Here is a 9,874-nt window from a genome sequence, read left to right on the forward strand (position 1 = left end):
ATTGGCAATATAATCAAATATTCATCCTCCTCTAAAAAGCCATTATTACAAATTCATTCTCACCTTCAGATGTTCAATTCCAGATTTTCTGAAGATTCATCTTGAGAGAATTTCAGGTTTTATATGTGATGTGAGATTTGTTCTTTCTTTTTCTCAAGGGCCTTCCTTAACTGTCTTTACCAATTGAATTTCCAGGAATAGGAGAGGAATATTTTCACATCTTGCATTATTTGCATTGCTAAAAGTTGGGTTGCCTGTTATCTTTCAGGCTCCCAAAGTTCACATTCTGAACAAAGAGATCCTGGCAAAGTGGTTCCTGTGATGCTCCAAGGGATGGCAGAGCCAGGGCTGTCACCCCCATGTGTAGACATTACCAGCCTGCACGAGCCCCTGAGCTTTCAGCTGGAGTGAAGGAACTGGACAAGGGGGGGACAGAAACTTCTTAAATTTACACTTCTTAATGACCTAAAAATTCTAATTCAGAGACTCATTAAAGCTGGTATTATCCCTACCTCTATTCTGGAAAGCAGTTAACCAGTTTGGAAAGCGGCACATCCCTAAATGCCCTCCCAAATCATAGAGATTAGGGACCATCACTCTAGATTAGGCAATGGATTACAACATGGAGAAAAAGAGACTTGGCTGGTAGGGCTATGACAAGAAAAGGAAATTATGCTGTTTGATTGATGCACCAAATTAAAACTGTCTGAAAGAGCTCAAAATTCAATCACAGGCACAGGGAAGTGCTCACAAATGCTCTGAAGAGCAATAACTGTTCATACAAATTATTTAGGAGAAAATTTGTGGAAGAAAATGTGCTGGAGAAAACTCTAAACTTTTCACAGTCAGTTCTGGAGTAGAAACTGCCAGAAGTCATTAAATTATTCACTAACCATCATTTGTTCAGTTCAGTGTATAACAAAAGTTATTGATTAGGAAGTTTATAGGAGTTGGATGTATTTACAGAAATGTGTTTATCTTCCTTCTTGTTACTTTGTAGTATGTTGGGATTTTCTTAAAAAAATGCAGAGGGATTAAGGTGTGCATTATTTATGGCAAATGCTCCCTGCTCAGATCCTTAGCTAATGGGGATGACACCATGAGAATTTTTTAACTATTCAGTATTGCATTTCACTTTTCAAACTGAACAGCCTTTGCCTAAAAAATACTTTGGAGATAATGAGAGAAAAGCCAAGCAAAAATCATAGACATAATACTTATGAAAGTGTAAAAGCTTTCTGGTGGATGTTTATCAAAATCTTTGTTGTTTGAAAAGCAGGATTTTTTTTCTTTTTCCTCTCTTTACTTCAGCACAGCAGAACTTTCCCCAGGTGGGATTCAACAGCTTTTTACCTTAGAGCAGGACAAATTCTTGACTCTGAGACTGGGCAGTGTTGGGTGTCATTTACTATAAGTCCTTGGAAGTGGCTGGCACCTACAGAGGGATCCACTTGGCCATTAATGAATTAATTTCTGTAGCAAGGGATCAGAAAGTTTTCACTGTTCACTAACAGAGACAGAAATGCCTCATCTTGAGCAGTGAATTCCAAGTGTGTGGGAGGAGGTTTCCTCCCAAAGCCACGAAATGTAAATCCCTATTTCCAACTGTGCAGAGGTGCAGGGTTCCTGCAGCACTCACTGAGATCAGGGAGGGACAGGAGTCTCATCTGACTGGTGTGGGATGGAAGTGGAGAGGAAAGTAGGACGAGGAATGCTCACCCTCTGATTACTCTGATCTGGCATATGTTTTTAATCTCTTGGAAGGAATGGGAGAGTTTAAGCCTCGAGAGAATTACTGTGGTAGTTTTCTGTTACATTTACTTTGTAAATGTAGGCTTAGTTTTAAGTGCCTTACCCTGTCCCAAATCTCCCAAACTTTGGCATGTTGTTATTTCTGGATTTGGCCCCTGTGCAAAATCAAAAGTAGTAAAACTGCTTTAGAGTATGGATGAAAACCCAGACTGTGGGTGTGGATCTGTAACAAGCTGATCCGTGATTCTAAAATTCTTCCAATGAAGTGTCTGTGCTGTGGATCTCGGAGCGGGAGGTGTGGAGGGAGGTGCCAGACTGCTCCTGAGAATCTGTGACTGCCAGCTCAGCACACGGCTATTGTTACACAAGAATATGCAAAATAATTGGGGCTGATTTCAGTGTCACTTCTGGGAGTTTCTGTGCCAGCAGCCACAAATCCTGGATGCTGAATGCTAACATATGCCAATATGGAAAAGGCCTTTTGCTTTCAGTGTAAATCATTTTACAGCCTTTATTTTCTGCAGGCTGACAGGATCCACTGTGGCAGCACCATGAGAACTCTGGTCACTGCTCAGTGAGGAGCTGGAGAAAGTTGATGACTAAAAATGACAAAATCATCTCCCTTTTTAGGGCTCGTCCCTTTTCCAACTACTTTGGGAAGGTTCTTACATTGCAATGCTAAGCCCTTTTTCACCAGTGGCCTGAAGGCAACAGATGTTTGAGTGTTGCAGATTATTTAGACAATTTCTTCCTAGTTCGTAACTGCTGAAGCATCAGCACAAGGAAAATGCAGAGTTGTGCTTACCAAGGCTTAGGGTTGAGATTCAGTGTCCACAACTGGAGTTGCAGGAATTAAGCAGAAGTGATTTTTAATGAGGAATTGCAATTGGTTCCTTGCTCCCTGGCAAACTGAAAAAGACACAAAATCAATCAAAACTCAGTGTAAATTATTCATCTGACTTGACTGAGTTTAGCACAAACAACCCAACGTAGCAGCAATAAAAGGCCCTTTGCTCTGAGGGGCAGCAGAGCCCTGAAACCAAAGCACAGCTGAGTTTAAAAGCTCCAGTTTGGGTCAGGTCCTTTCCCATCCCAGCTAAACAGAGACTTGTAATTTTCCAGACTCTGCAGGGACTACAGTGGGTGTTTAATGCAGGGAAAAAATGCAGGTACCACCAACATTTCACACCCCATCTTAAAAAAGGTACAAAGCTGGATTAGGAGGATAATGAATATTTCAGATGAACAAATGTTCAAATCCTGGAGCAATGTGCTGGTGAGACAGAGGTTTAATGAACTCTTTAGAGGTGTTATAAATTGGCATAGCTTCAATGGAGCCCACAAAAAAAAACTGACCCTGGTTCCATATAAATATACAGTAATGATCTTCCTCTCTTCTGTTGGGAAGCTTTTATCCGCAAAAGCCATGTTCCATATGAATTATCTTCATCATTTTTCCCCATTTTAATCTACAGGCTCTGGCCTCTCTATTTAACTGTAGCACTTTCTATCAGAAGATCAAGCGGTGCTTTCTAAGGGTAGCTCATGCATTGAATTCAGCTGTCACAGCTAGTTGTGCTGCCTTGGGTAATTGGTTCCTCACAAATCTTTATCTAAAATATAAAGGCAAATAACGATTAAAAACCTTAACCTAAACGGAAGCAGTAAATTAGCTCACAAATTTCTTTTACTGCTGCGTTTTGCTTGGATTTACTCAGCCCATAAATCAGAGCTGAGCGGGAAGTTTGCAGGGTGATGGTCACGAGGGGTTGAGCCTGGAGCCATAAATGTTAAAGCTGAGGAGGCTGAACCAGGAAGGATCCAAGCTCTCCTCCACACAGGGTCTGCAGGTTCTGCTGCTTCCTCAGGATCACAGGACTCTGTCTCACGTTTTAAACACCTGTGGGATTGTTTCAGGGATAATTTTTTAACTGTAGGATGGGAGGAGGTTGGTGGGGGCTCAGCTTTCTCCAGTGAGGATGGTTGGAGTCACAACTCAGACCACAGGACAGCAGGATTTGGTTTCCTCTTTAGTCCCTTTGGTTTGTACTCGTGTGCACAGAAAAGTGCTGGGAAACAGGGGTGGAAAAGGGCAGGAAAAGCAAAGGAAATTATGGCTGAAAGAATTATGGGGGAGTTTCAGGCAGGGCAAGGCAGAGGGCCTTGCTGGCCTGAGCCTCCTGTCTCCTAAAGAACATTTCCAGGAATTGTCCAACCCCCACACTGTAAAGCCTTGGGAAAGCAAAGATTTGGGCTGTAAATACTTTGATGAGGTCAGTTGATGGTTCTGACTCTGAAGCTGCTGTTTGATTTGTCCTCTCAGTGGGTCCTTGCCCCTTGAATCTGACTGAACTCCATGTCTGACAAACCAAGTCCTGGGATTGTCACTCAAGCTCCTGGGTCAGGAGGTCACTCAAGCTCCTGGGTGCACTTTCAACCTGCAAAGCTGAGAAGATCCATAAAATAAAGGTTCACTTCTGGTCCTTAGTGCTGCTGGCTAAAAGCAATGGAGACTTCATGAAGCTGCACCAGGAATGTCACAGGCTGTAGAATTTATTCACCTCAGGGCCAATTCTCAAGCCTGCAGCAGTCCTGTAGGTGTGTGGTGTGGCTTTGCCTGAATAAAATGTGCTGAATTCCTTATGTGAGTTCTGGAGAAATGGACAGTCCAGCACTGCAGGATTTGGGCGCCCAGCTGTGAGGGACTGGAAAGATGGATGTCCTGAGACATTCTGAGGTTAGGGGCAGGCTGAGCCCCATCCTGCTCCACACCCCATTCACAGAGTTTTATCCCAGCCTGGCAGTTTCCACCAGCACCTGGCACAGCTGAGACAATGTCCACACCTGCCCTTGGAGCCCCAGTCCAGCTCCTGAGGGGCCAAATGTGAGGGAGTCTCACCTGGGGGAAGGGCCTGGGAGGGCCAAGGGGTAATTAGGGCACTCTGTTGCCTCTTGCGACTCCTGTCAGCTGAACAGGGCTGGAACCCAGGGGCTGGTAGCTGTGTGTGTGATTTCCTACATATTTTCTGTCTTTCCTTCTCATTCCCTCTTCTTGGAATTTTCAGGTAAATTAAAATGGGCTTAGTTTGCTAAGTTAATGCTTTCAGGAGTGTTTTATGTTGATTGAATGTTGCACTGAACCTTTTGCCACAGTTCTCTGATTTTCTGAAGTTGCCAGTAAAGTCTTTAGTGTTGTTTTGCCCTCTGGAGGATTATCTTGTCAGTATTTCTCCCATGTGTCTAACTCAGAGTACTGGTACCATTGTAAGTCCTTTTAAAAGCCTCATCAGGTGATTTTTCTGGGGCCTTACAGCATCCCAGTGGATTGAGGATAGTTGCAAGTAGGAGTAAGTCCTTGTTGGAATATTCCTGTATTTTTTAAATACTGTACTGGATCTGTGTTCTCTGTTATGGAAGTAGGTCAAGGAGTTTGTTTTCTGGCATTTTCCCCTCTGCATCTCTGTTATATTTTTGCAGTCAAATTCTTCTTAAAGTACTTGTCAATTAAAAATTCAGGGCTTTTGTTCTTATACTGCACCAGCACTTGGAGAACAGGGTTGTTGGGGTGTTAAGATGTGAATCTGTATTTCAATAGTGTTGCTTGAAGATGAACTTCAGAAAACACATGTTTTTCTGGACATGGAGTGCCTTGTTCTTTACAGCAGCTATTCTGTAAATGCTGAGTTTTTAAATGATTCTAATAGCAGATTCTTAGACAAATTCTCCCAGTTTAGTCAACAAACATTTTGTAATACCCACAGAGAAGATGAAATAACTGGATTTTCCTATGTATCCTGGGATTGGATTTTTGCCTCCCAGTATTCAAAATTATTTTTCCTCAGAGGGAGGTGCTGTTCTAGAGTTCAGTGAAATTATGACACCAACTCTTTAAAAACTCCTTGACACCAGTTTGTAGCGAGTTTTGTTGCTAACTCAGAATGGTCTCCATGGTTCCCCCAGTCTCTGAATTCCTCTGTGATGTCAGAGCATTTGTCCGTGTCTTTCCCATGCAATGTAAATTCTGTATCATGTACAGCATTAGACTGGTGTGAGGTGTGATTTATGTGATTGCTGTAGCTAAAGCATGAGAAGGAGGAGCCAGTATTTAACTTCCTCACATTCCTCTGTCTTAACAGAGAAAACCTTTTATACACAAATCTTTCAAGTATTTCTGGCCCAGGTTCTGCATTTTCCCTTTTGTTTGGGTTCTGAATCCCTGCACACCAGCCCTGGTCAGTCTGACCTCCTATTTCTGCCACCTGCGCTCCACAGTACAGATTGTCCAGAAATTCTTAAGCAGAAATCCTTCTCTATAAATCTGATGCCCATCAACACCTGAAATGTGTTGTTCTTCTTCCTGAGTTGTAAATACTTTTAAAAGCCATTTTGCCATTTATGTTCCTTGTGCGCTTGTTCCAGTGCAGGTCTGCTGTTTGTGTTTTCCAAGTCACTTCTTTTGATCCTGCTGTTCAAATATCAGCAGATCAATTGCTGCATTCTCAGTCTCTGTTACAAATTCCTCTACAAACTTGGCAAAATCTCTGGATTTTTCAGTGTTCTGTTTGTAAGCTGTGAAATGGCACCTATATCTTCTTTTGTGGTGCTTTTTACCTTATAAAAGCAGTGTGTATAACCTTTGCTGAATAACAAGCTAAAACTTATTAAAAAACAGTAATCATGGTCTGGTATTGGTGGTATTGCTTGCTTCACATTCAGTGAGGTGGGGCAGGGCAAAGCTGCTCATTGCTTTGCTACAATTTCCTGTAAATTTAAGCATTACATTAATTTCCTTGGGTTATCTGACTTACCTTTTCTTTGTTTTTCAGGAATGCTAGACCTCATGCAAATCATGTTGGGGTGTTCTGGAGCAGCATTGGTGCCTCTGCCCCAATGCTGCAGCTGCAACAGGGTTGCCCCTCACTGCCTCTCACTGTCCCTCACTGTTCCTACTCCATCCAGAGCATTTCCACCTGTGCTGAGCAGGACGTGGTGCTGTCAGGGAGAGGTGAATCCTGACCAGCTCCCTATGCCATAGTTCCCACCTGAAAGATGAGTAAAAAGTTGTTCCTTCCCTCTATTCTTTGACAGCAGTAAAATATTTTGGTTGGGTTGGGGTTTTCCCGGTTTAGTTTGTGTGGTTTTTTTTGCTTGTGGGAGCTTCCCAAGGAGGCTCATGCCCACACAGGGCTGTAGGAGAAGGGATCCCCTCCCTCTGGCTTTGTGCAGTCTTGGCACAATAGGATGCTGAAAATCCCCCTATTTTCAGGGGGATTATATATATATATATATATATATATATATATATATATATATATATAAACTATATATATATATATATATATATATATAATCCCCCTGAAATATATAGACTAACTAAAACTAATTCTATTTATTTTTTAATTGAGTCCCTTTGGGGCAGCAGCTGGTGCTGTTTGTGGATATTCATTACTTTTTTAGTGCCCTCCCTCCTGGGTTCAGCTGGCTCCTTTTTTGGCACATGCATGTGGTTCAGCAAACTGTATTTCTCTGTCACTCCAGAGCAAGTTCTGGAATGAGCCAATTCCAGCTGCCTGGGTAGGGGAGCAGCCTTTGGCTGGACATGGGAAGTGGCACATGGGCTTGAGAGCTCTTGAGGGGAGGCTTCAGTGTTTGCACCAAAGAAAGTCTATGGAACCTCAGCTCCCTTAAAAGAATTCATTTAATATTTATTTTGTAGGAGATTTTGAGCAACTTGGAAAGGCTGGTGAGGGTGGGGAGATGCAGTTATCATTTCTATAGAGTATCAGGAATGTTCTTACATCCTTTTCCCTGAAAGCACATTCTGAGTGTTGGATGCTGATTTGGTCCCACAGCTCCTGAGAGACCAGTTCTTTCTGAGAATGTCCACATGGACACATCCAGTGTGGAGAAAAAAGCATAGTCTGGCTCCTCAGGTTGTGGGAGAGGCTGGTTCACAAGTAACCATGGCAACCAGGCTGTCACTGGGAGCATCAAGACATTTTCATACCAAAAATAAAAAAGCCCAAACACACAACACACATTCCCACTCCAGCCAATTTGGAGATCCTACCGTCAGTTTTGTTCCTCAGGGATGCTGGCAGCAGCAGTAGGTAAAGAAAATTTTCCTTCCTCTAGCTCCTGCATCAGCAGCAAATGTTGTTTCTGGTGATAAAACCAAATAATGGCTTCCAATTAAAAGGGGATATTTGAGTTTCAACTTGAAGAAACGCTGAAGATGATTTTATGTTCACCTTAAGAAGTTTCCATCTGTCACACACTTCCCAAGCCAGTGTGCTCACAACAATATTTATAACACCCAGCCCAGTGTTTTCATAGAAAAGCCATTAACACAACATATCAGCTCTGGTGACAAGTTACATTTTACTGCTGTCAACAAACAAAGATGTTCTTTGTCTGCAAAATCCCCTTTTTTCCCTTTTTTTAATCAACCATTAGATTTGAGTTTTGAAGGAAATGTGTAGATGTGCTTTCCAATGTTTTCTGGAGGGCTACTGGAGGCATGGCAGACAGAGCTTGTAGGAGCTGATGGAAGGCACTGATTAATTTTCCTAGGAGATGAAATAACAGTTTTGGTGTAGGTTCTTTGCTTGGGATGATGAAACTCATCAAATTCCTAAGGAGAACCAGGGAACTTCAGGAGATGAATCTCCAAAATAAAGATTTAATTTTGAAAACACCTCAGAGTATTGATCACAGCACCACTGCTCTGGTTTAATTCCATTTGTACTTTTTCCCACTGTAAAGGGGACAGGGGCCAGATCAAAGCCATAATACTTGGGAATCTCATGTCACTGCATTTGGACGCACTTCACACTTCCAGGTGTCCCCATCCTGCTCAGAGGGGCATTCGCAGGGCTCTGCCACAGCTTCTCACACCCCTCTCCACCACTCACCCCTGCAACTTGACATGAGATCTTACAGGAGCCCTCTGGAAAACCAGTGTTTGGATGCATTCTATGAACCATGTCAGTGTTTATTTTTCTTCCCATGCCAATGACACTGTTAAGAGGGTCATCAGCACGTATGGAAGTAAGAAATTTGATGTAAGTTGATTAAATAAATAAATAAATAACTGTTTAAAAAAGCTACTCATACCAGTGGAACTAGTCAGCTCCAGTGGTTTTAGTTGGATTTAAGCAGCAGTAGTGAAAAATGGAATATCTGTACCAAACATGTCAGCTCTGCACCCAAATGGGACTGATAACTGTGTAACGATCCCCTGCTAATACCCAATTTTAAAACCACTTAAAATTGGATAAAATCGCTCCATTCCACAAAACTATCCATTGAGTCAACTGTACCTTATTGTTCCAGAATTCCCTTTTCCAGTCCTTGTAGAGCTGACCAGCTGCCAGATCTGTTACAGCAGCCAAATGACCTGCACACACCTGCCGTTATTCCTTACCATGGGCTCCGAAGGAAAGGTGGGAGCACCTGGAAACAATCCTGAGCTTCCATTGACTTTTGGAGCTGATTACAGAGACTCCCATTGCTCTGAAGGAAGAGTGTGTCATCCTTGATGTTCTGCCAGGTTCTGTTTAATTGCTCTTTATTAAGAGCAGCCCCAGGCACAAGATAATCCATACGGAAACCATGATCCATCCTGACTGAGCTGCATCCCACGGCCTGGGAGGAACCTGCTGCAAGGCTCAGCCAGGTAAGACTTTCTCAAAGGTGCAGAAAAACCAAATGCAAGGTGGTCTCCTCATGAGGGTAAAGGAGCTCATGTTTTTAATTTTCTGTTCATCAATTTCCTCTCTCATTCTGCCATTTGGTATATCTCTCATCTCATTTGGAAAAGCAAGGGAGAAATGGAAACACACCCAGAGATCAACAATGCTGTTCTGACAGTGCCCGTAATGGGATCATGATCACCCTCACTGTGCTCACTCATTTGGCTCTCATTTGAAGATCAGGGCTTTGAGTATCTCTGTGAACAATGCACAGAGCTATGACCAAAGTAGGGGGGGGAAATTCTAGACTAGGATCAAAATGTGGAACTCTTAAAAATCCTCTGAAAACCCTAGGAGTCCATAGCTGTCAATATACAAACTGTAGTTGTAATTTGTGTAGTCTGAAGGTCTAGCCAGTCCATGAGCTG

At 42.6% G+C, this 9,874-nt stretch overlaps 1 long non-coding RNA gene across 1 annotated transcript; it reads right to left on the reverse strand.

Moving 5' to 3' along the window:
* Positions 1-3,114: 3,114 nt before the first annotated feature.
* Positions 3,115-7,980, reverse strand: LOC128785335 (uncharacterized). The gene is made up of 3 exons (XR_008429849.1): positions 7,823-7,980; positions 6,561-6,794; positions 3,115-3,365 (listed from the first exon to the last, which is right to left on the reverse strand). It is a non-coding gene; the product is annotated as an uncharacterized LOC128785335 (long non-coding RNA).
* Positions 7,981-9,874: the final 1,894 nt, after the last annotated feature.

Source organism: Vidua chalybeata, chromosome 3 (assembly GCF_026979565.1).
Source record: "Vidua chalybeata isolate OUT-0048 chromosome 3, bVidCha1 merged haplotype, whole genome shotgun sequence".
Lineage (NCBI taxonomy): Eukaryota > Metazoa > Chordata > Aves > Passeriformes > Viduidae > Vidua > Vidua chalybeata.